The sequence below is a fragment of the Eupeodes corollae genome, chromosome 2 (genome assembly GCF_945859685.1).
Source record: "Eupeodes corollae chromosome 2, idEupCoro1.1, whole genome shotgun sequence".
In the NCBI taxonomy this organism is placed as follows: domain Eukaryota; kingdom Metazoa; phylum Arthropoda; class Insecta; order Diptera; family Syrphidae; genus Eupeodes; species Eupeodes corollae.
This window is the reverse complement of record NC_079148.1, coordinates 63,437,369-63,464,228: the sequence shown is the minus strand read 5'-3', so window position 1 is coordinate 63,464,228 and position 26,860 is coordinate 63,437,369. Positions and strand designations below refer to the sequence as shown.

Genomic DNA, 26,860 nt, shown 5'->3' with positions numbered 1-26,860 from the left:
TCTTAGGCTTACATAAATTATTACTTTCAAATGGATCTGGTCTAGTCCTTTAGTCTGCTCCACATAAAATGTTAAAAGTTTAAGCAAAGGACGAAAAAACGACAACAACAACGAAGACGACGACGACGACGAAGACAACGACGACGACAACGACGACGACGTCAAAGACACAACCGAATTAAAAAAAAAAATAACAAAAAAACTATGAACAACGAAAACCAAACTAAAACCCTACTAAGTCGTCCTTTTTAAGTGCCACCACCTTAACCGGATATAAGATAGAAAACTTAACAAAGTAACCACCAACAAACTATCTATCGCGAACAACACACTAACTTTATTCTATCTTTTTGTTGTTGTTGTATTTTTATGGTAGATATATATATAAACACATGTATGAACACACCCACATTTGCTTTTTGCCTTAGTTTTTTTTTTCTTTTTCTAATAAAGAAAAAAATAATAGATATAACGAAAAACTCTTGTGCTAGGACTTTTGTTATTTTGTTCGTCCTTTTGAGGCGTTTTATTTTCTTCTTTTATTTTATTTTCTTTTCTTATGTTATTTTTTTTTGTTTTTTGATGAAAATTGAAGTTATGATTTTGTTTATCTACACAATGAATTTGCAAAAATTAAATTGTAAATAGTATGCGAGAGAAAGATCTAAAAGGACGACAACGACGACGAAGACGAAAAGGACACACAGGAAAAAAAAAAACAATATACGAAGCAAGTAGGAAGGTATAGTATAAGTAAGCACAAAGTTAAAGATGAGAAGGACGAGAAGGACGATACGACAAGACGACGAAGACACAGAATTTATATTGGTAAAATGTGTGTATATGAAGCAGCAGATTTAGAGATACTTTTTCCATAAATGAGATTCACACATTTAGTACATTTAGTTGCCTTTGCTCCTTTTTTATTTTATTCTATTCTTTTTTCTTTTTTCATTCTTTGATTCACTCACATTTCGAGTTAAGTATGGTAAAAATTTCTTTTGAGTTTGATAACTATTTGAGGACAAATATCTACAGGGGAGTATTACACATAATTTTTCTTTTCTTTTCTTTTTTTTTTTTGTATAGTTAAACTTCGATGATGTAAGAGAAAATATCGATACTTTAATCAAAAAAAGATACAAATTATTTTATATTAAATTTTTCGACTTTTTTTTTGTTGGTATTCCTTTTAATTGCACGTCAGAAGGATATGAATATAATGATAGGGGTTAGATAGAACAACACTTAAAGAACAAATAAAATGTTTGAAAAACTATCTATCGCGTTTTTGTTTTCTTGTTTTATTTGGAGCTAGATCTTATAAAACATTAAGGAAAAAAGAATTAACTATTTTAGGAATTGGTTTGAACTTTTATTATTTTTTTTTAATTTATTGTGCGGGACCAGCACGCGGAACAGATAGGGGTGTAAACACAGGATATACTACTCGAACTTATCACTGGGCAGGGTAAAGATAGTTTACTTTGCTTTGATGAGCCGGAGCCGAAACGAAAAAGCTTCTTCCTATAAAAATCTGTATTATTATATTATATTGGAGATTGGAGCTTCCAAAAATATTAGACTCTCTGTTTCTGACAATTCTCAGTCTCACGTAATCTCTGGTTCTCTTTTGGTCTCTCTTTTAACTTCAAATCTCTCTTATTCTCTGTGATGCGAACTTGGAGAGGAGAGGAACGTGTATATTTTGTTAATGTTTAAAAGGCTCTACAAGATAACAAGACATAACAACAATAACAACAACAAAATAGCAAAGCAATTGTATTCATTCATTCACCGAGGAGCAGCATGAAGCAGGACATTGCGCTTTTTTTTGTAGTGTGTGGGGGGTGCAAATATGTTTTGCGAGTTGCGACGACCGACGACTTTGACTTAAAGGACTGGGTTGAAAATGGGGGTTTTGAGGTTCTGTTGCAGCTGATAAGAGACTAAAATAAACTAGCATGGAATATTTATGAGCACTGTGTATGAGTTTGTGTGGTTATGCGTAGGAGTATGATTATGAGTGTGTGTGTGAGTGTTGAGGTTTTGGGAGTTAAAAAGGGAGGGAGGGGGGTTGTGGGGGTATATATCTTTTAAACATTCTCAAGTTAAATGTATGGGCTTGTAAATTTGCAATTCATCACGGTTCTGTCTGTAAAATGTAATTATGAATTTTTTTTTTCTTCGTTCGTTCATTCGTTCTTCATTTAAGAAGGAAGCTCGTTAGGTCCTTTGGATAAAGCGGGAAGGAAATCGTTATAAAATGTAGTTAAAATTAATACGATACGTTGTAATATAATTTATCTTAAGTGTGTGGTGCATGGCTGCACAAGAAAGTTAAGTAATTTTATCTTTTATGATGAGTTAAAGTTAGCTGTTGATGTGGCTTTAGTTAAGAAAAAAAAGAAGAGGAAATTGAGACGTTACCTTTTGTACTTTGTTAATTTACGTAAAACCTTAGGTACCTTACCTTTATAAAGCAAAGAAACATGAACATCGTCGGTGTATGAAATGCAATTTCTTTTATGCTTGGAGACTATGTATGTTAATTTGGAACAGTTTTAAGGTTGTAGAAAAGATATTAAGAGTGAAAGAGGTACGTTGACTGATATGATATAATATGACTCATGATAACGTGGTCAATCTAACTACGAGGAAATCTTACATGGAGCATCTTCATAGAAGATAATGTAGATATTTTCTTTGAAATTTTAAGAAATCAAGGAACTAAAGGGTATTTTTTTAGTTTTGTAAGAAAATCCGTTTGTTGCTTTTTTAACTTCCCATAGGAAGTTATTGTAATGGGTCCGATTTGTCAAATTGAAAATTTTGACATTTATCGACGTTTCAAGGTCCCTAGAGTCGAAATATAACATTTTTTAGAAAGATGTCTGTTTTCCGTCGTCCATAGCTCAAGAACCAGAAGAGATATCGACTTCAAATAAATTTTGTTTTACAGATAATAAGGCAGAAAGATGCAGAAAGGGCTCTCAAGAAAATTGCGTGGTGGTTTTTCTACCATAGCAGTTTTAAAAAAAGGTGAACATTTTAGTTAACCCTAAATATCTTACGAAAATGCTAGAGTTTTGAATAAATTTTATATAATATATTGTAACGTGATATCAAAAAACTATATTTTTTGAAAAAAATCCATTTGACGGTTTTTTTATAAATCAAAAAAACTGAAAAAAAAAATTGTCACCTCCAAAATTGTACGACATAGACATCTTTCATCTCTGTGCAACAAAGAATAATGTTTTTGAAATCTGATAAAATTTTTAGAAAAATCGAATTGACAGTTTTTTTTACAAAACATAAAAACCTAAAAAAAAATGTAGAAAAGTTGGTAAAAATTGATTTCCGACTCAAATATCTTTTCAAAACTTTACGATATTGGCTTTAATTTACTTACATCTTTTAAAAACTATTGTTGTCAACATTCAGTAAAATCAAAAAAAATCAAATTGAGTTTTTTTTTACAAAAAATTAGAAACCGAAAAAAAATTAACAAAAGTTGGTAAAAATTTACTTTCGACTCAAATAGTTTTTCAAAAATTAAAAATATTAGCTTCAAACTTATTTCATTTCACAGAAAATATTGTTTTCAATATTCAGGAATTTTTATATAAATATCCAACATGCAGTTTTTTCATAAAAAATAAAATCTACAAAAAATAGTACGTAAATTTGGTAAAAATTGATACGAGTACATATAGACGAACTTTTAAGCAAGACAAATTGACAGACGGGATGGGAAGTTATCAGTGTGGGTCGCATCCCAGCCTCTTTTTTATTTAGTTTGACTTTTAAAAATGTCAAATTTTGTCGACACAAGGTTTTAAATTGTGGAATTTTTTTTAGAAGAAATTAAATCATATTTTCTTCTTACAAAAAATGGGTAAGCAGGTTAATTTCTGGTTATGCGCTTCGTCAATAAGCAAAATAGCCTTTTATAAAGTTAAAACAGTTCCTATTAAAATCAACGGTGTGCTGCAGTTTAAGTGTTGATGATATAAGGAAGGACCTGTTGCTAAAATGAATAGCGATTAAAATCAAGCTATGCTTTCGCTTGGCTTTTAGATTTATTTCAAGGTCAATTTGTTGACAACTTTATTTTTCGAATTCATGGTCATGTCAACTCATATACGTTATGAGGGACTATCACAAGTCATTGGCTTATGCCGTTAAAATAGAAATGTAAATGTCAGTCAATATTCAAATCACTACTGACGCCATATGGTCATATTTTAGAACTAGTGCGAAATTGGACTGATGGAATGGACTATGTTATTTATGTTTGTATGAAAATCATATTAAAAAAATAACAAAATTAATTCTGTGTCGTAAAGGTAGTTAAATTTAAAGTACCAATGTTGTATGTGAACTGCAGTTACACTTCTATATTTTTTGAGCATTTCATTTGACATTTCTTAATTTCAGACTTATTCATTTTGAACCGCGGAAAGATACATAATTGAGCAAAGCGTTAAAGTGATTCAGTCTTATTATTATAATAGACTTTCAAACCAATTCGTGATTTTTTCGGTCAATTTATCGTCGAAATGTGCGTACAATCGGAAAAATCGTGCAAACAATTGATCACATCGGGTCTTTAAGAGATGTGAAACACCACTATTTGCGATAGTGGGGCTGAAGAGCCGCCGAACTCAAGTCGTCCGCGTCGTCGTTCCCAATAATTGCAACTCTTACGCTAGTCGTTGATGAACATTATACATAAAGACTTGCATTTACATGCTAACAAGGAGCAATTGGCTCAAGAACTAAGGCCTCTTGACCATTTCAAGAGTTGTCAATGGTAAGAATGGTGGCAAGAAATGGCCAAAGTGGATGATCAATTTTCAAAGAAAATCATCTTCAGAGATGAGGTACATGTTCTTATTAGCGTATTCGTCAATATGCAAAGTTGCAACATTTGAGAGAATGATAATATAAGAGTGATTGTCGAAAAAGCAATGTACCTACAAAGAGTGACTGTTTGGTGCGGTTTATGGGCTGGTGGCATCATGGACCATATTTTTTCAAAAATGAGGCCGGTTAGGCAGTCTCTGTGAATATTGTTCGCTAACGTGAGATGAAAACGAACTTTTAATGGACCAAATTTAAATATATGTGTGGTTTTAACAGCAAGTTGACACTTGCCACAGAAGTAACAAAACAATTACTCTTTTGAGTACAAAATTCAATAGCCATGGTATTTCACGTGGTGGCGATATCAATTGGCCGCCAAGGTCATGTAACTTGACATCTTTGGCCATCTTTCTTTGGGATTATTTGAAAGTAAAGATGAACGTTGATAAGCCAGCAACAATTCAATAGCTTAAATATGAGATATTTCGACACATTAGTGGTATAGAACCTTAATTATTCTTCAGCGTCATCGAAAATTTTGGATCATCGGATGGAGGTTGTCATTTGGCCGATATAATGTACCATACATAATTGAACCATACCAATATTATCATCATAAAAAGAGGCTGGGATTCGGTTTACACTAAAAACTTCCAATCCCGTCTGTCAATTTGTCTGTAAGTTATTGAGTTTTGTTAAAAAGTCGCCTATGATAAAAGAAATTTGATTTCAAAATGTATTTTGGTTAAAGAGTTTTTTTTTCTGAAAACCAATTTTAGTAGCAATTCTTAAAAGAAAATATTTCTTCTGTAAACAAATACAAATTAAATGATTGAAATTAATTTGAAGTCAATATCTTCTAATTTTCTGTTGAATAAAATAAGTTTGAAGCCAATTTTTTAGAGTTTTTTAAAAGATATTTAAGTCGAAAATCAATTTTGAGCAACTTTTAGTAATATTTGTTTTAAGGTTTTTGTTATTTATAAGAAAACTTTTAGTTGGATTTTTCTCAAAATTTTACAAGATGTCAAAAACGTCATTTTTCGTTTCACAAAATTATTTTGGCAATAGAATCAAGTTTTGTTCGTAAAATATTCAAGTTGACACATATTTTTTTCAGGTTTTTTGATTTATAAAAAAACCGTTAATTGGATGTTTTTTTTTCAAAAATATACTAGTTTGGTATCACATTACAATGTATAATATAAAATTTAATTCAAGTCAATTTATTAGTTCGTGAGACATTTTTGGTAAACAAAATTTTTTACCTGCTTTTTAAAGTGCTATGGGAAAAAAAACCATCCACTCAATTTTTTTGCATCTTTTTGCATTATTATCTGTATGCCATAATTTATTTGAAGTCAATATCTCTAGTGGTTTTTGAGCTATGGACGACAAAAAAAAACTTCGCGAACCTACGCATTAGCTTGACTAAACATTTTGGTAACCTGTCGATCTTAGAAATTACTTTTACATCTTTATTAGTGATAAACCGATTCCTCGTAAAATTTAAGCTCTGTCTGGCTTGTGTAGCTCGTTCTTTAAAGTGCTCAGTTAGGCTTAGTCCGGAAGTTAGCCATATACCAAGGTACTTGTATTTGCTAACAACTTTAATGGTTGCTCCATTGAGCTTCCAATTTTCTTGTTGGCTAAGTCTACCACCTCTTTTTCTAAATACCATCACTTTCGATTTTTCCAGACTTATAACAAGATTCTACTTATTCTGGCTTATCAGCTATTAGCACAGTGTTATCTGCACACATTAATAATCGAATTTGCATTCCATTCAGGGAAATACCCCCTCCTATGAACTCATGGATATCATTTATATAGAGTGCGAAAAATAGTGGACTCAGCAAGCAACCTTGTGTAACACCCATCGTTGTTTCAAACCAGTCTGACAATTGTTTCCCATCCCATACCGCAGCTGGTGTTTTATCATACAGATCTCTTTTATAATTCGGATGAGTTTCTCAGAAATCCCTAAGATTTCCAGTTTGTTTAAAAGTGCTTTGGTAAATATAGTCAAACGCCGCTTTAAAATCAATAAAGAAACAGTAAACTTTCTTGTTGTCATTAATTTAAAGTTTTATGATATTGAAGAGGTTGAACAGATTATCAGCAGTGCTGTAGCCTTTTCGAAATCCATTGGAACTCATTTAGGATACTATATTCCTTTTCCCATTGCTGTAGTCTTGTTAGTAGAACTCCGGCAAAGCTTTTTGCGATAGTGTCCATAAACGATATCCCTCTATAGTTTTGTACGATGTTCTGATCACCTTTTGTTAATTGGGAAAATAATATTTTTTTTTGAAATCTGATTCCACTTTTCCACATTCAAGCATTCGATTGAAAAGTTTATACCTATAGCTAATATATTTATTGCTGATTGTGGGGCTTTGGTAAGGAACTTCATATGGCACTCGGTCTTGACTTGGTACTTTATTCCTTTTTGTATTTTGAAGAAATTCATTTAATTCGTTGACCGTGATGGGGTTGTCGAGAAGAAGAACAGCAAGATTTTGAGGCATGCTTTCGATATGCCCTGGAGACATTTGTGGGTTGAGTAGCACCAACAAATATTCTTTAAAGTCTGCACTAGTCAAATCATTTCCTTTCACAAATACAGTTGTTTTTAGCTCTTTGATAAACTCTACCAGTCCTTAGACGTCTTCACCTCTTTCAGTTTTCCACCAAACGATTTGTGTTACTCTTTTTTTGTGTTTTTACAAAGATTCTTGTAAGCTTTATTTGCTATTGTAGTCCTGCTCTAAAACAAGTTCGATTGGCGTATGATCCGAGTTTATCTGAGACTACACCTTAAAACTTTGTATATGCAGTAGCATATTATAATTTTCAATACAAAGATCAATTGTTGAAGATCCATCCGCATCATCCTGGATACGTCCGTTCAGAATAACCATCCATCATTTCATGTGAGATTTTTTGTTGGCCTTCAAAAAAGATGAATATGAACGTATTCCATAAACTGCCCCTCCACTTGCTCTTCCGAATCTGGACGTTTTAACTGCAGGAATCCATAGCAATTTATACCCCTTGATCAATTTTGAGAACCTATCAAAATCATCCATCAAGACTGTTTTATAAAGAAAGAATTTTTCAAAGCTGCATTCATATGTGAAAAATGTTGGATAAACGTCGAGAAATGTCAAAATGTTTAATTAGACAAATCGGACCGATTACAATAACTTCCTTTGTGAATATCAAATTAGTGACAATAATTTCTTAAATATATTTAATTCAAATTCAAAATTTAATCCCCCTTGATTACTATTTAAAAATCTAGAGCTTTTAAAAACAACTGATTCAATAATGTCTTGAATGATGAGTTTTCGACAAATTTCAAACTATTTAATTTAAAATTGGATGTAAATAAAGCATGAGACCCATTTGCAATTTCTAACTCCTTTAAAAGAGTTATAGAAGGACAGTATTTATGTTAAAAACCACTTTTTTTAAATTTTCTACATCATTTTTTAATGTTACCTACTTTCTCATTTTAAAATATACCAGTATAATATAAATTCTAGGAAGTACTCGATTTTTAAGCCAATAATAGTGGTGTTAAAAGCTTTGCAGCCTACACAACTTCTACTTATGTTAGGATACAGAAAACCCTTTCTTCCTTTTTTCTTCATCTTTCTATTTTTTTTAATCTAATATACTATACTAAGTATGGTAATGTTTGTACATACATAAATGTAATACTAGATCCCACAGGAAGATTAACACCCTTATTTATTAACCATTTTACAAATTATACAACTCGGTTGTAAATCCTAATGTGGTTTAATGAGCTAGGGTGTGTTGTAGCAGGTTGGGTTGGAAGAAAGGCAAAGAATAACTTGTTCATGTTGCCAAACCCTATCCGCTCAAAAAGAAAAGAATATTTTTGTTTATAGAAAAAAAAAACTAGACAACTAAAATAAATATGTAAACTAATAAAAACATAATAATAAACGGAAGTATTAACAATATTTTAATGACTTTTGAAAAACTTTTTATATTATTTTATTTTAGGTCAACTTTTTGTTATAGTTATTGTGTTTCATAATTTGTCTCCTTATGTCACTGTTGCCGTTTAGATTTGAGATTTTCAGTCTTTTGCCTTAAGTCAGAGGTGAAGCTAAAGTTTAAACAGATACCGATGTCTTAGGTCTTAGGGAAACTGAAACGTAAATTACCGCCATAAAAAAGTATAAATATTGAAGAATTTGTTCCTTAACTTTCTATACTAGAATTAAAAGTTTATAGGGGAAGGGGGTGGTGAGAATTAAAACAGTTTTTTTTGTATACCGAAGAAGTTATGAATTCTGATTTCGTTTATCATCATTTATTTGGGATTGCTGAGTATCAATTCATAAACAGAAATTCTGCGGCTAAGACAATGCATACAAATTTATAAGGGCCAAGGTGAAATTATATCAAAAGAGTTGACAGTAAGGCTGTTTCCATGCTTAAAATCAATTAAAAAAATGTAAGTTTAAGATCAATAGAGGAGAATAGCTTTTTTAAGATCAGATGCAGAACTTTTTATTGAGTTAGCCTGAATTCTATATTCATATGTATATGAAGCTACCTACAAAACGTCTAAACATGGTATCGTCTCGGCCACTTCTTATAAAACCGGAAGAAGACGATGAATTTTAAATGTCATCCAAGACGAGACTATTATTTTTGACCGGAAATTGTCCTTTTCCTTATCATTTTGAATTTATTGTTAAAATTGCTTATTTGAAACATTAAAATAATTGTTTTTAAATTGCAAATAATGTATGCAAACTAAATTGCTTCTTGATGATATTTTAAACACAAAATGGTATTAATATTAAAAAATGGTTTCTTGTCAAGTCATAAACTCTAGAATTGCAAAGCAGCTAGCTTATATATAAACAACTCGGTATCTTTCTATTTGCACTCTGTAATCTCAAGTTTTTTAAACATTTGAAATTATTTTTTGACAAAAATGTTTGATTTAAAATTAAGTCTTTTAGCAGTCAGAAGCTGTTAAGTCCATTCTAAAATTCATATCTGTTCCTTTATTCAGTGGTGTGACTTACCAGATTTGTAAAGAAATCAATGGTTAAATAATCATTTTACAATAGAAAATTGTTCCTAAGAGAAAATAATTAATATCAACAGATTGATTGACTTTGTCTCCCCAGAAAGAAACAACCAACTTTTTTATATTCATTGTTTAACTCTGTCAAGTTATAGAAAGTATTCTATTCAGTTAATGTCATTTTACTTAATCCAATTAAATGAACTGCCAAATTAAGAATTTCATCATGGCTAAATTTGGTTGACCTCGCAAGGTTATTGTTTCAATAAAAAAGTTTGACAGCTCTTGCAGAACTTAATAGAAAATAATTTATAAATACATTTGGTTAGATGAATATCGATATTTGTCCTTATAGTAAAAAGATTTATAAATGCAATTCTCTCATAAGGCTAAAATTAAAGACAAGAATTGTTCCATAAGTTCGTATGCGTAAAACAAACATTCTTTAAATATCATCATTTAAATAAAATTTTGACAATTATTATAATTATTTTTTTTGTAATTTTAATATCTAAGGATTATAATTGTCGATGTAAAAACGGATAATGTATTTTTTTTAAAAAATGTGTTTTACCTGTTTTAAAAGAAAAAAATATTGTATGTACATATATTTTTGACTCCTGACCTTTTGTTTATCATCTTCTTTTTGAATAAGTTAGTATTTTTTTTTTATAATAAGCACACACTCAAGGGGCTATTACTATATTACTACCCTTATTATGCAGAGGCACAGTGTGAGCACTAGGAAGAGGAGGGAAGGTTTAAATGGAGATGTTGGTGCACATTGGTTTTGAATTAATGAATATTGCAATGACTAGGAAAGATAGAGTGTGGTAAGGCATTCCACATTCACGTAGTACGGCTAAAGAACGAATCTCTGTACTTGGTAGTACGACTGAAGTTGGGCTTGAGGGTATGCTGAAAAGCATCTCTAGAAGCACGGTTGAACTGTTTAAGGGGAGGAATGCAACTTGCTATTTCACTAGAGCATAAGCCGTTAAAATAACGGTTAAAAAGGGTCAGACAAGAGGCCTTACGACGAAGTAAATGAACTTATGATGATATTATCATCTATAAATTTATATGCTTTACGTCCAATACTATCCAAGAGGGGTGTGAGCCTGAAAACGAATATGAAAAGCTGAGAGTACTATCGTCAGCGAAACAATGTATTGGATTAGAACTTGAACCCATCCAATACTACTTGTATGGAACGATCCGAAAGGTAATTGCTAATCCAATGAAGGAGGGATTCATGAAAACCGAAAGAACGCATTTTCTATAAGAGAGCCTGATGCCAAACCCTATCAAATGCTTTTGAAATGTTAAGTGCAATAATCTTACTTTCTCCAAAACGGTGAGATGAACCATGAGATCACCAGTGACCTATTGGTACGAAAGCCGTATCGCCGGTCATTAAGAAGCTTTCAATCTTCAAGATATTTTTTGAGCTAATAATTAATCAGCGTTTCCATGACCTTGGAAAGAAGGTACGTAAGTGCAATCGGCCGGTAGTTAGAGGATGAGGAAGATTCGCCTTTTTTGGGAATAGGCTGGACAAATGCAGTTTTCCATCCGCTCGGAACGAGACCTGAGGAGTACGATAGATGAAAAAGCTTACACAGTGGTTTTGCAAGCGTTGAAGAACACCTCTTCAGAATAATAGCGGAGATATCATCCGGACCAGCGGATTTATGTGTGTTTAGATCTCTAAGGACTTTTGCCACAGTACGAGTGCAAAAAAAGATTGGTCCCATAGAATCACTTACTCGATGCGGAGTCATAACACTAACTGGCAGCGAAGAATTGGCGGCGAAAGCAAAGAGATAAGCTTTCTCTAAAGAGCTAACAAAAGGAGTGTCATTGACAACGAGTGTAGGAACCAAAGAAGGGGAAGAGGAAGAATTCCTCATGTTTTTTACAAATGATATGTTTCCTTTTTATCATACAGTGCAAAAATGAGAATAAAAGATGGGGTCTAAAAAGGGTTGTCGAGGCATACTGGTTTTAAATTCCAGAATTTTAAAGAACAACAGAGTATGTTAAGGCTATTGGGCAGTAAGGTATACTCCAGCCATTTGTTTTGCGGTTGATTTTTTTTTGTATTAATAAGCACTCAAGTAGTAATTGCTACCCTTAACATGTTTAAAGTTAAGATCTTTAGGAAGGTAGGAAAGGATTGAAAAGAAGATACCGCTGCACATTGATCTTAAAGTTTTGAATATTAAAATAGGAAGGAAAAACAGAATTGGGTAAAGCATTCTACATTCTCGATGTGCCGTTGAAAATAGAATCTCTATACTTGACAGTACGTCCGAAATTGGGCTCAAGCGTAGACTGATAACCAGTTAGGAATCCTAGAGGTGCGAGTATTACGGCTGAATAGTTTAAGGGCGTAAATGCAACTATCTAATTCGACAGACCTTTATTTGTGTAAACCTTACGGTTATAATAACATCGCCTATCATTTTCAAACTCTTTTGTGGATTCTATACTAAAGAATTAAACTTGTTTTCGTGGCAACTACTCACATCTGCAATTTATATTCAATTTTGCATTAATGAAAGTAAAACCAGATCACAAGGTGTAAAAAATGTGTTGAATTGTTGGGAAAATCTTAAGCACCTAGAGGCATTTTGTCGAGTCTTTAAATATTCCATAAGAGGTTTCCTCGATAAAGTGCGACAGTGGCATTAGGGATAAGTTACGCTTCAACGACAGGAGGCAGCATTGAGCTTTTATAGCAATTAATTCTACACGATTTTTAATTTCCAATTAGACCATATTGGTTCGAGATTGGGATTTATTCAGCTTATCATCCGAAAAAGATGTGGATCTTAAAATGCATATAAAAAGTTGTGGGTACTGTCTTAGACGAAACAATTTATTGGAATAGAAAAGTTAAAGTTAAAGAACCGATGATAATGTGGTGTTACGTTTATTGGGACTTTGGGTCATTGATCGTTACAGATCTTTCTTTTTATTCTCATTTTCCTAAATAGGGTTAACTTTATAACAACAGGAACTTACACCGCTGATTCTTATAATTTTATAGCTCTTATCATTACCATTTTACCTAGTTCGGGATAGAATTTCTCATTCCACAAGGAATAAAATTTGGTACAATATCAAAAAAGCATAGTTTAAAATACACCAGAAAATGTATTGGATTTTTTTAGATTCATATAAAATACGTTGATACCTTCTAAGATACCTTCTCTCTGAGTCAACGCTTTTAGTAGGTTATATTGACATTATGCCATATGTTTAAATTTAACCAAAAAACATACATTATAGATGAAATGCATACATAACATATTTTTGTTAAGTAAAACTTAACATCCCCCTTTCAGCACACCTTTCGGAATTTAGGAGGAATAGTTTGAACATTCCGCTCTCTAAACCATAGGTACATAGTAAACATACCATAAGGTATAGTATCTTTGGCGTCTATGCGTCTTTGTCTTAAAGCAACTATCTAACATCTTTTTGATAGTTTTAAATATCTAAAAAATAATAATTGTGTGCAATATTTTTAGTTGCTTAAAATGAATTCATAAAATCAAATTGTCTTAGATGAAAACATTCAATAAAAACGTATTTAATTAGTTTCGCCATCTTAAAAAGCAAAAGGGTGATTCAGCCTTGAACAGGATGTGTTAAAACCAAACTTATCAGTATGACATTTACCTTTGACATTTAGTCATTTTCAACTTCTAATTTAATGACTCTAACAACGAAATCAAAGAAAATGTCACTACGACTTAAAATTTCAATTTAATTCAAACCCTGGCGTACGATGGTTTGTTTAGTCTATACTCCCATTGATTTACCTGAAAGCTTAACATATGGAGTCTTTTATGAATCACACAAATGTTACTGTGAGTTAAAGGCAATGCAAATTTAATAACGTCCATCAACGCTGTTCAGGGCTTAGCTTAAGGCAAACATATTCTTCTCCCTAAACTTCCTAACTAAATAATCATCATCATCATCCCTGAATGTATGAATGAATGTTTAAGGGAGGAAGTACCAATGTAGCGCGTTTTTGAATACTTTGCACCTGCTCCTATAGCAAGCAAGCTTGCTAGATAAATATATGGCAATATGAAGTGACTATTGTTCATTTGCCTTACTCATCTCATCTAAGGAAACCTGTCCTAGGGCAACGACATGTTCTTTAGAATTAAAAACGATATGACAACTACGACAGTATACGGTTTTTAATCAAAAGCTTCATCAAAATGTTTCAGTAGCACAGACGACTGACTATAACGACGACGACGACGACGACGACGACTCACGGTGACGACAACAGTGAGGGTTGGATTCCACTTCCTCTGACAGTTTTTGTGAGGCATCGCAATCGACCTTATTATATGGTCTAAGCGTGCTCTTTCATCACTGATGTTGCCTGCTGCTACTATACCACATCTACTGCTATATTATTTGTTGCTGTTGCTGTTTCTGTTGCTGCTTCCTGGCTTGCTCCTTGCTGCTGTGTCGCTGTGACATGACACCACTATAAAACCAACAGACAGGCAGCCAAAAGGCACTCTATTTGTTTATTCCTTACAATATAAGGGAAGGTATGGGCTTGCGTCAACTAGCTTGGATGATGTGCTGACAAGACAAAATGAAAGTCTTCTACAAACAAGCAGGATGTGTTAAACATGCTAAAGTAGTATATCATTCATGACTGGAAAAAATGTTTTCTTTTTTTTGTGTCTTTTTAATAAAATATTTAATATGTACGTACTTATATGAAACTTCTATATATGAAAATTGGGCTTATTGAAAATTTGCTGGTGATTCGTAATTTTAAACTTTAAGTGTTTGATCTTTCGAAAAGTGAGAATCTTGCATTTAATTTTGTGAAAACAAGTTTCCATTGATTAGTGTTAATATTCTGATTTAATGAGTATGCAATTTCGATTATATCAATTTTTTTCACAAAAAAGTCTCATACAGAAATATAACTGGCCACTAAAAAAGTCTTGGACTCGATTTAACAATGCGAAGTATCATTTTAAATGGCCTGCTGTTTGGGCAACTGTCATTTATTAACATTTTACAAGTATTCAATCGAAACCGCTTTTGAACGGTTAACATTTTATTGAGACAAATTTATAGTTATCATTCTCAAGAAGTCTTGACGATGTTATTTCTCAAAGATTTTTGTCTTCATAATTTAAGACTTTCTTCCTTCTAGCCAAGTGAATGATAAGGTTTATGCGAATGGAATTGATTCAAGACTCTGAAAATGGAATTAGTGAAAAAATTTGCAAATTGGTCTTCTTTCCAATACAAAAGAATGCCTATTGGTTTCTTTTTAAAAAAATGCTTATTTCTTTAAATTTAATATTATAATACAAAATTTCGAAGCTCTAAGCGCATAATATTAAAATACAAAATTTCAAAGCTCTAAGCGAAGAACTTATTTAATTATATTTTTAATACTAAAAGCATGTGTTTTTAAAACGAAATTTTCAAGATTCAAGAATGAATTTTGAAAAGTCGGGTTTTTTGCGATTTATTCTTGGCTTTGTTGCCGATTTTGGGCTTTATGACATCTTAGGATTTTTGCGTTAGGGTTCTGGGCGAAAATACCGAACGCCAATATTCAGTTATACATCGTGAAATTTCTTTAAAAATTGTAACCATTTTCTCACAATTTCAATATGTTATCATTCGATTGTGGATCCAAGGGGGGGGGGGGGTATGGAAGGGTCATGACACTTAAAAAAATTCGAATCAAACATGACATTACGACGTAAGTCCTGGCACCTAAAAACCTAACCCATTGTGACGATTGAAATTACGGTTTTCAGCCAATCAGCTTAAGGCATTTTTTGTCGAAATTTTTTTTTAAATTAACCAATCGATTTTTTTAAAACTTCCTCTATTTTTTTTATTTCGGCTTCTTTCTACAAGAAAAACATTATTTTGTTTTGCTCTAGAAGGGAACTCCTCATAAAACCGTTATTTCGTTTTCTCAAGAACTAATCGACCGATTTCAATAATCTTCTCTTTCAGTTCAAGCTTTTTTCGATGATCTTTGATGATCAAAAATGTCGTTACTTATTTTTGTGATTTTTTAAAAAATAATATTTTTTACAAAAATTGATATCTCAGAATGGGGTGAACATTTTTTAATGAAATTTAAATTTTAAATGTATATTTACAAGTACTTAATTACTGCATACCAAAAATATTTTGAACACAACATTTAAAAATTGTTAATTTAAAAAACCAGCTATAATGATTTTCGAAAGAGAACATTAGTTGATCTAAGTTTTTAGAATAATGAATTGGCATTCAAATTTTTGAGAAAAACTTAGTTTGCTGGTACATTTTTAAATATTAAAATATATTAAATGTTTTTAAACAAACTTGTTTGGAGAAATTGGAAAGTTCTAGCGACCTAGCGTTCATTATATTTCTTTCAAAATTGAATTAAAGAAATCTACTTTTTAAAGGTATTAACTTTAGATGTTCTAGAACTCAGATTTAAACACTAATTTCAATAACATAAATGCCCCAAAAACAGAAAAAGTACCTCTTTTGTCAAAAAAATAGCAAATTGAAAAACACAATGCACGTTTCATATCTATTAACATAAAAGCTTTGAATCTCTTAACAACTTAAGTAAAAAGAGATTTTGAAACGTGCAATTTGTTCTTTCTACAATTTTTAAGTTTTATTGACTCCTATAAGATCAAAATATTTTCTAGCATTAGCTCCAATCTGCGAGTAAGCAGACTGACAACCATAGTAAAAGACTCCCGAAATTGAGTTTAAAAAAACTGCTTAAAAAATAAAAACAAAAAATTCTTAATATTAGAATCATTTTCTGGGTTCTTGAATTTTTGTAGCGTTTTTCGCTTTAATAGAAATGGCCCCCCGAGGATAAAAAGTCTGGATCCGCCCTACTTATCATTTGACTTACATACGTTCAAACTTAAAGCCATAAACATAATTTAGAACAAAAAAAACTATAAAATAGAAAAAACCAGACTGCAAGACAAAAACAATCAAAATAATCATGAATTAAGTTTCAAATTTCTTTTATTGCATCAACTTTTATTTTCCTGCATGATTTTAGAATCGTGTCGTGCTTAATTGATTTTTCATTGATATTTATTAAACTTTTATTTGCATTATAACTTGGACATAGAATTTAATGACAACATATCACATCAAAAAGTGAAGATTTTTGTTTTATAACAAAAATGTCAAGCTTTTTAAAACATACGAGTAACACAGAACAGTATGAAATAAAATATATGTTTGTTTATTCGAGCATCTATAATGTTGGATAACTTTATCGCTCATAAATGAACCCAATCAAAATCCTTGATTCTATGTTTGGGTACTTAATTTAGAAAATCTTATTTGAAGTCATCTAAGGAATGAAATAAAAGAAATAAAAGCAACCTATTAAACTAAGCAGATTTCAATAAAAACATACAGAAATTGCGTTTTCATTTGATTTTTAACTCCAAGTGAGTTGCATACTGTAATGGATACACTGCAAAAATAAAACATGTGCTATTTTTCCATGATTTTAAAACACACAATGTAAAATTATAAAAGCTTGTTTATAATGTCCATTTGTAAGGAATTTTTGTTCTCTAAACCTAAAAAGCAATTTAGATTTTAAACAGATCTCTTTTTTTCAAAACCTGCACTTTCAAAAAGTCCGGTAGTCTCTCGGATTGTGAAACTTAACGGCTACCAAACTAATTTTAAGGATGATCATAATATTTATGGCCAATGGGAAGACGAATTAACTTTTTGACATTGACCCTAAAAAGTCAATTTTTATTAAATTATACCTAAAAGTTGTACCCTTGGTAAGATGGTTAGTGCGTTGAACTGTCGGTCGTTGCTTGACTTCCAGCGAGTGAAGAAGTGTAATTTTTTTTAAATTTGCAATTTAAATATTTCCAAGTGTTTGATTATTTGCTAACTTGGCTTTGTGCCACTGTTTTAAATAAGTAGTCAGTAGCCTAGTGGAGGTGGCGTCTGAAGATGGATCCAGAGGTCGTGAATTCGAATCCGTGCGGAGTGCACGAAAAATATTGTAGCTTTTTTTAAGAATCGAGAAATTATGGACTTTATTTATTGGGAGGAAAAGTTGATGGAGAAGGAGAAAAAAGCAGGGGTATCGAAAGATATCTCTGCCAACACATGAGGTGATGTTACAGTGGTGGCCCAATTACAGAGGGCCCATCGATCTCATCTAAAGCAATGCAGCAGCAACAACAGCAGCAGAAACAGCAGCAGCAGCAACACCAGAAACAACCACAGGCTAGGAAAGAAGAAATACCACTCATTAGGACCCATAAGGTTGACCTACAGGACATTAAACAGGTATGTAAATCGGCCGCTAAGGGCAAATTTCTCATACAAATTTTAAAATAAAAGAGAAAAGAACTATTCCGTCCATTGTTTCTCACTGGCCGAATATAAGTTAGTGAAAGAGTTACAAAAAGAGCCTACAGCTGAGTTCTTCCGCTATACGAGAATGGACTCGATTTTAACGAGGTCAAGCCGTTCACTATGGGTAAGGTCCAGGCGAGGGGGTTATAGGCTGGTAATGTTCGTCGTAACATTATCGCCCTAAAGCAGTTTTGAGAGTGTGAAGAAAATCGAATCTCTCGACAATCAAGCTGTACACTGGGACACATTAAAAAGGCATGACTACATTCTACAATGTACGAAGTGCCAGAGGTTTGGCCATGCTAAGGCCAACTGCAATATGCAGAAACCCACATCGAAGAAAAATGCAAGCTGGATAATGAACGGGTTGAGGATGCGGACTGGCTGCTGTAATGCAGATTTCGAACAAACGCGTGGAGTTGGAGGAATACGTTGCAACGCGTTCGTACAATTACAGCAAGATGCGTTGGACTCGTTTCACCAATGCCCTAGCGAGAGAACTTCGTGCGAGTGACATAGCCCCACCAAACAACAGAAACCCGACAAACACAGGAACTGACCAACATTTAAAACAGATGGACGAAAAATAAAACGAATGATGGAACAGACAATACCAAAGTACAAAGAACGGGACAAAATGGACGCTTACAAAAACGCGACTACTGACGCACTACGTAGGCACAAGAGTGGCGTACTGAGACGACTCAAAAACTTGTACAGACGACTTACAGACCCACACGACTGTTGATTAAGGAGAACTAAAGGTTATCAATTAACAAGTACTGGGACCGCAAGATCCGGTCAGTTAATTCCAGTGACCCTAGTATGTTCCCCAAAATCAACAAGATATTCATGAAAAAGAACGACAATGACCATCCGAGTCTGAAACTCCAAAGAACCGAAGAGAACAGAGACGTACTCAGGACAGCGCAAATAGATCCAGAGGAAGCCATCTTTGACGATGACTTTAACATAATTGAAGATCCGCAGGAAAAAGTGAAGGCGGTGGGAGCTGTTTTCCAGAAAGTGTATAAGGTGAATGTTCGCATTTGCCCCAACCAAGACCTGGAAAACAGAATGATATAACACATTGGCGATCTGAGAATCGCGGTTGTTAGTGAGCTTCAGCTCATCTTCAACTCAATAAAAAATAAAAAGTCAGCAGGTGTCGATGGTATATCAAACGTTGTACTAAGACATTTACCGATGAAAGCAATTGACATTTACACCACACTCTTCAATAATGCACTGAATAATCACACTATTAAGTGCATTGGAAGACCGCTGTGGTTCATCCTCTCCCGAAAAAGGGAAAGGACAACTCCAACCCGTAAAATCTTCGGTCGATAAGTCTTCTTCTTTGGAGCAAGATGGTCATCGTTGATCTTCACGTTCATTAGCGAGCAAAAGTGTAGTGAAGTAATTCGGTATCTGCTTAGATCAGTATTTATATTTCGACAGACATATAAATGCTGCTCTGACAAGGGCAAGACGAGCCTTCACTCTGACAAAACGGCTGTTTTACAGCAGTCGGTTTGACCCCAGAGTGAAGGTAATTTGCTACATGGCCCTGATAGGGTCGATGATCGTTTATGGTTCTCCTGTGTGGTTCAACGTTGCCCCTTCCCAGATGGAGAAGTTTCGGGTGTTCGAGCAGCAGTGTTTACGACGCTGTACCGGCTTATATCGAACAGCCCACTCTTCTTACGCGCATTACTATTCCTACGAGGTCCTATATAACGAAGCTCGAATCAACAGAATTGACAATTTCGTGATAAAACTCGTTCGAGGTCTCATTGCAAGAGCTACGTCTTCAACCAATAATTTAAATAATCTCAAAACGGGTCATTATTGTTTTTACGATTATCAATTATAAAATGCATTTTGTACAAGCACTTCAAAGCTGCATACTAAAAATATTATAAAGAACAACTGAAGAAATATTATCTTCGAAAAAAAATTGAGTAATCAAAGTTTTTTTATGTTTTAAGTAGCATTTGAACTTTTAAAAAAAATCGTATTTTATAGGTTATTTGTTTCATATTTAAATATAAATACTATTTGTAAAAAAGGGTCATTGGATACATGAGCAAGTTCGTGCAACCCAGTCGTGTACTTTATTTTTCAGGGCATTGAACTTTTTTTTTAATTTTGTTTTTGAAAATTTTCACTGTGATGTTTTTTTGTAGACCAGTTCAATGGTTTCAAAAATCAAAATATAAAAATTATAAAACTGCTGTAATAGATCGCTAAATAACTTATGATAGAATAGGTTCATCGAGGTAAGTTGAAGGAGGCTACTGATTGAAAACAAAAACATACAAGCAAGTGCTCGAAGTCGAGAAACGACCTTACCCATTAAGCAGTGTTCTGCAAAAACTTCTATAACGGAGCTAATGAGCAGATTTTACAAACCGAAATGATTTGATAAGAGCGTTAAACATCATAAATAAATAAATTGGGTGGCGCAACAGTCCGTTTGAGACTCACAACTCTCAACCATTCCTTTCATCCCTGTTATCAGGGATGAAAGGGACCTACAGTTTTAAGCCGATTCCAAACGTTTCATGACAAGAATTACTCTTGGAGAATTTTTCAATTCCTCGATAGAGGCAGTACCCGTGGAAAAACTTTAGGTGGCATAGGCAAGGATCGAACCCAATCATCATGCCACGGGTACTACGTTAAGCGTTAAGCATTAAGCATCAAGCTTGGCTAAATTAGATTAATTGACCAACAAGTCGTTATATTAGGCCATCTTCATATTGCTTTTTTTTATGGTATCAAGTTTTAGCTTTAATTTATAAATAGCTCGTGCTTAACCCATGTTGGATTTGTTTCCCATCAAAGATAAAGTTGTTCTATTTTTTGCAAGTTTGTCAGCTTTGCAGTTTCCTGGAATGTCTCTATGACCGGGCACCAAACGAGGCGAATGTTGAACTGCTTTTTCATTTTCTCAAGAGATGATCGGCAGTTTCGGGCTGTTATTAAGTTTATTGGGACAGAGTCCCATGATCTTATGACACTATAACAATATTAGAAGATTCGTATATCGGTATTCGATATCACTCTGAGTCAAGGCAGGCAGGCCTCTTTTGATATCTAATGTAGAGTGTTCTGTCTGGAACACGCTACATTGATTGGGAAGATGATTTTTTGATCCATATTTATGAAAGGTAATTGTCTCATCTGTCAAATATGGAAGAAATGGAAGTGGGCAATATAATTATTGATCCACAGCGAACAGGCTTTAAGTCGAATGACTGTATTAGCGTCCAGCGCAGTACAACATACTTCTACTCCATTTTTAAATATCATCGGTTTAAGGACCGAGATGTGCAGCCAGTGTGTCATGTGGATTTTGAGACCACATAAAAACCCTAGTTTTGTTAATTATCTCTTTTGATAAATGTCCTGATATAAACCCTTTTTCCGAAAAGCCTCCGCACAGCAGTCTAATTTTAGTGTTATTTAAAAAAAATACCAAGAATTTATGTAAAAACCAAAGTAGTAACATCGAAAAACGATTCAATGTAAGAACCAAAGTATTAACTTTGAAAAAAAAAAATTAGTTTCCACCTTAACCTTTTTACCAAATTTAAAAAATTGTGACTGGGAATTTCAAAATACTTGTTTTTAATATATTTTTATAGTTAATGTTTTATCTAAAAATCAACAAAAAGAAAGCTTCTGTACGGAGACTTTTTGGACTATGTGTAACAATTAAAAATAAAATTACTTGGATTTCTTGGCCCAATCTAAAATATTTTTAAATTTAATTCGAAAGTTTTCCCTTACAAAGTTTTGAAAAAAGTTCACAATCAAAACAAAAATCCTTGCCAGCAATCTTTACTTAATTGGAATTCAAAAATCTTCACAGAAATTCACATCAGTAATCAAATCTCTTTTCTAATCCTATCCTAGTTTCCTAATTCCTCGCACTGTGTGTAGTCATTATAAGGGTATTCATAACCCCTTTAGTGCGCGCATAACATAAGAAAAAAAAAAGAACTTTATGATTGTTTCAAAATGTTTCCGAGTTTGTTGTTTACAAAATTAATTTTTGAATCTCTTACAATCATTTTAGCAACGTAAAAGTTAGAAAACTTTAAAATTTCACTAAGTCCAAAATACACCATCAATTTTAATCTTCAAAAAACAAAATAAAACTGTGTATCGATGAAAATTCAATGTCAAGTTAAATAAATTAATAACTTATCTGCGTGTAGTATTAATATTAATCATAATATCGCATCTAAGAACCCCGTAATTAAGTCTCAAAATTATTTATTACCTTGCTAATAAATGTCCCATGAAAAATATGTCTGCACATTGTCGTTGCTTGTATATAAATGTACATTTACTCTATGTCTATATAAACCTTATATACATACATTTTTGTATATATGTACCTATGAATAAAATCTTTGAGTGCTAAAAGAATGATTTTAATGGCGTGACTAAGGACTATCTTTCTAACAACAGCAACAGCAAAAAAAAAGTCTTCGATAGAAGATAAATTAATTGAGATTTTTGTTTGTAGTCTAAGTATATTCTATGCATCCATTATTCTTGCACGCAAAAACTAAAATAAAAATAAATACATTTTGGTAGGAAAGACCAATGTGGTGGGTAGGTTTTTTTTAATCATGATTTTATAAACAATTATTTTAATAAGTAATCAAAGTTTTAAATGCACTTTACTTTAGAGGAGACATTATTTGCAAGAGTCTTTGTATAAAGTGTAGGTTAAAAACAAAACATAGTAACCCTAAAATGTTACTAACTTTTTAAACCATTCTCAGCTTAAAAATAAGTTTTGGTTTTTCCATAATCGTAAATATATCAATTTATTAGTACAAAATATCCTTTTTCAATCTATCTACAAAAAAACATTTTAAGATCAAAGCAAAATAAATGTAAAGTAATAATCAATAAAAATGTTTTGACGATAATGTTATAAATAATTCTTAAAAAAAAACACATCTGCATAATGGTATAAACTTCAAAGCAGCTTTTTTAAACTAACATAACATTAACAATAATAAAAGAACACGAAATTCTTTTGAAACTAAATTAGTACGATAATTTTAATAATTGGTGTACATAATAAAAGATAATAAACAATTCTTTTTCTAACAGTAGGGGGTTTTAAGAACTATGTACGTTAAAGTTCCATGTTATTTCTTTGTTTGCTTGAAGTTTAATTTAATTCTTTCGTTCATGGGATGTCTTATGCTATGAACTCTTATATAAAGTTCAAGATTATTATTGTTGGAAACTTAGTTTAAATATATTGAAATTAGATCTAGTTTTCTAAATTAAAATAATTGGAGTTATTGGATTTAAGGATAAAGCTAACTGTATTTTTCTTACGTAGCTTAAAGTTCCACGCTTGAGGCACGGATATGTTTATATAGTAAGACTAAATGGAAATATAAAAAAATAAATTCTAATTCTTATTTGTTAAGGTTTTTTGTAAAAAAAATTGGTTTTCTGGTTGATATTTACTTGAGGGCAAACAGTAGCAAATTCTTGTTATCGAATGTTCAACATGCATATGACAAGCGACTGATATACATAGTTCGCACTATCGAACATTCTCTTCATCACAAGAAGTTCACTTAAGTTGCTTCCCTAAATACAGAAGACGCTTTCTACAATTTGGCCACATCACGTCTGCTATGATATATCTGAAGGTAGATAAATCAATTAGTAGGTTAATAAATCATATTCTAATAAGAACTGGGTGATTTTACCGCCTGAAAAGCTGTCAGAAGAGGTACGCCACAAGGCGGTGTCCTTTCTCCTCTCATTTTTAACCTAGCAGTGAATGAACTACTAACCATGTTATAAAAGGAGGGATTAAGAGTGATTGCCTTAGCGAACGACATTTCCATAGCGATAACTGGGAAGCGTCTTAGCACACTGAAAGAACTAGTACAAACTATTTTGAATAAGTTCATTACCTGGGCACATCGATGTGGACTTGGCATAAATTCCCACAAAACTGAACACTTCCTGTTTACTAGGAAATATAAAATCGTCACATAGACCCTTCTTGTATAAACGGTGCACTGCTTAAATTTTCAGACAAAGCAAAATTGGTGAGTCTTATCTTGAATAAGAAATTAAGCTGAAAACCCGATATTCCAAAGAGAGTTAACAAAGCCCTTGAATCTTTATTCTCTTGTTAAAAATTCATTGGTAATAAATGGTGCCTACAGACCCCACTTCATTATTCTGAACTCATCCAAAATTCAACAAAATTTACCAAGAGTCCACCAATTCAAGGTCTACCTTGAAGAATAAGTAGTTTTTAATAGATGACACAATTATCTTTAATACGGGTAGTTCAAAAACCCATGGCATGATGGTAAGTGTGTTTGACTGTCATGCCAGGGGTCTTGGGCTTAATTTCTGCATCCTTTAGATGGCATCTAAAGTTTTGTTTGTCATGGGTACTGACTCATGCAAGAAAATGACAAATCCTCAAAGTATAATTCTTGTCGCGAAACGTGCTTTCTCAAATTAGCAGTTCGGATTTGACTGAAAAGTCCCTTTCATCCCTGACAACAGTGCTTGCACACCGGAATGGTTAAGATTTATAAGTCTTTAGGCCTTAATTTTATAATTCAAAAGCCGATGACGGAGTTAGTGGACTAAATTTATGTCTTTCATTTCTTCTTCCCAATCACTGAAGCGTTTTCCAGGCAGAATTTCTGACGACCATCAAAGAAGTCCTCTCTTGCCTCAGAGAAAACGTGGATTTTGACTACCGATACGCGCATATTTTCAGATAAACAAGCTGTCATTAAATCATTGGGCTTTGTTTCAATGAACTTACTAATAGCCTGAAACAGTCGATCATCTCTTGTGACCCATCACCTTATTTGGGTGCTGGGTCATAGACATTCCAGGAAACTGCAAAACTGGAACTACTTTATACAACATCGGCATACATTCCTCCAGCTACTTGCAAACTTATGCTAAAGCATTGTACCACAAAGTAACCAAACTATAGTCTTATATAACAACTTGTCGGTCAAGTTAACTAATTCAGCCAATGCTTGATGCTGAACGCTGTAAGAAACTCCTTTCGGTTGGAAGATATCACATAAGTTCAGTTATAAGAGTACTTATAGGACATTACTTATATTAGGCATGCTTTTTGCCTTGGATTTCCTGCAAACGATGTTTGTAGTATAAAAGCTACATTGATTAAGAAGAAGAGAAGACAGTGTCTCACTTTCTATTTCATGTCCTGCTTTATCACAAAGACTCCACCTTAGAGCCTTTTACTGCAATCAATAGCTAGATTTAACTGGTTCAATGAGAAAGGGATATCTTAAGATCTATGTGACATCACAAGGGACTAGCTGTTGGTTAAGATTGTTAGTTTTCCCGTCAACAGTCACTTTAACCTAAATATGACCATGGCTGAAATATAAATATGGGAGCTGCCATCGAAAATGCTGCCTAGTCTGCCAGAAATACAACAACACATTTTACTGACCAAAAAACTAAGACACTTCAAGACTGACAAAAATGTTGAGAATTTGACAAAATTTTAGTTAATTTATTTGTAAAAAATTATATTTTGCATTTAGACATATTTAAGACGACATTTTAGCCAAAGAAAAAGAGACAGACTATTTGAATTATACGAAAAACGCTGAAAATTACCCAAGTCAAGCCATTTGCAAAGAAAAATGTTTTATCAAACTATGTTTTTCCTTAATAAACTCCCTGGTAAATAATAAAATCTATTTGTATTCAATGAAGTTTTTAACAGAATTTTGAAAAATAAAATAGGTCCCAAAAAAGCTTAATACAAATCTCTCCCTTTTATAATCATTAAAGTTCATAATAACCACTATTTCCAATGCCATTTGGAAGCATATTAGTTCCACCAGTAATACTCCAAAAGAGCAGCCAAAATTCTCAAAAATAAACATTTTACTATTTGTTCCCGAAAGTGTCAGTTACATGCATCTTCGTCATGAAAACTCTGAGAAAAGTATCAATTTTGATGTTCCACACCGAAACCACTAGGAAACAAAGGTTTTATGAATTGAAATTTTACTGCATCAAGGCCAATAAGGATATTGACATTATACAGAAACTACATTTATGGTTTAAAAGAATTTAACTTTGTGTCAACCCCCTTTGAAAAATTGCAATTCCAAAGTAGTAAATTCTGTTCAGCCCTTAAAATGCAAATATAGTTCTACATTTCTGACTGTCTGCGTACTTGATTGTTTTCTTTTAGGTGACATCTACTATTTCCTGAGTGGAATTGGCTTTTATCAACGGGAACGTACATCTCTGATCCTTATAACTTCTTTAGAGCTGTAAAGCTCTTTGGGTTTTATAGATTTTCCCCTTTTCAGGATAAAGTTTTTCATTCAACAAAGACTTAAATACCTAACCTTATCGTCACTGGAATCCACGGCACTA

General features: G+C 32.7%; 1 protein-coding gene across 15 annotated transcripts in view; it reads right to left on the bottom strand.

Annotated features, from left to right (window-relative positions):
* LOC129945574 (small conductance calcium-activated potassium channel protein) overlaps nt 1–26,860 on the bottom strand; it is a 424,927-nt gene that overhangs the window by 206,209 nt on the left and 191,858 nt on the right. For 2 of the 15 annotated variants that reach the window (XM_056055398.1, XM_056055400.1), the window contains exon 1: nt 972–1,684. The exons of 10 other annotated variants lie outside the window; for them this stretch is intronic. The gene's annotated coding sequence lies outside the window, so the exon portion shown is untranslated. Of the gene's footprint in view, nt 1–24; nt 1,685–26,860 lie in introns of those variants that run through there. 3 more of the 15 variants (XM_056055396.1, XM_056055397.1, XM_056055399.1) reach the window with 3 other exon arrangements.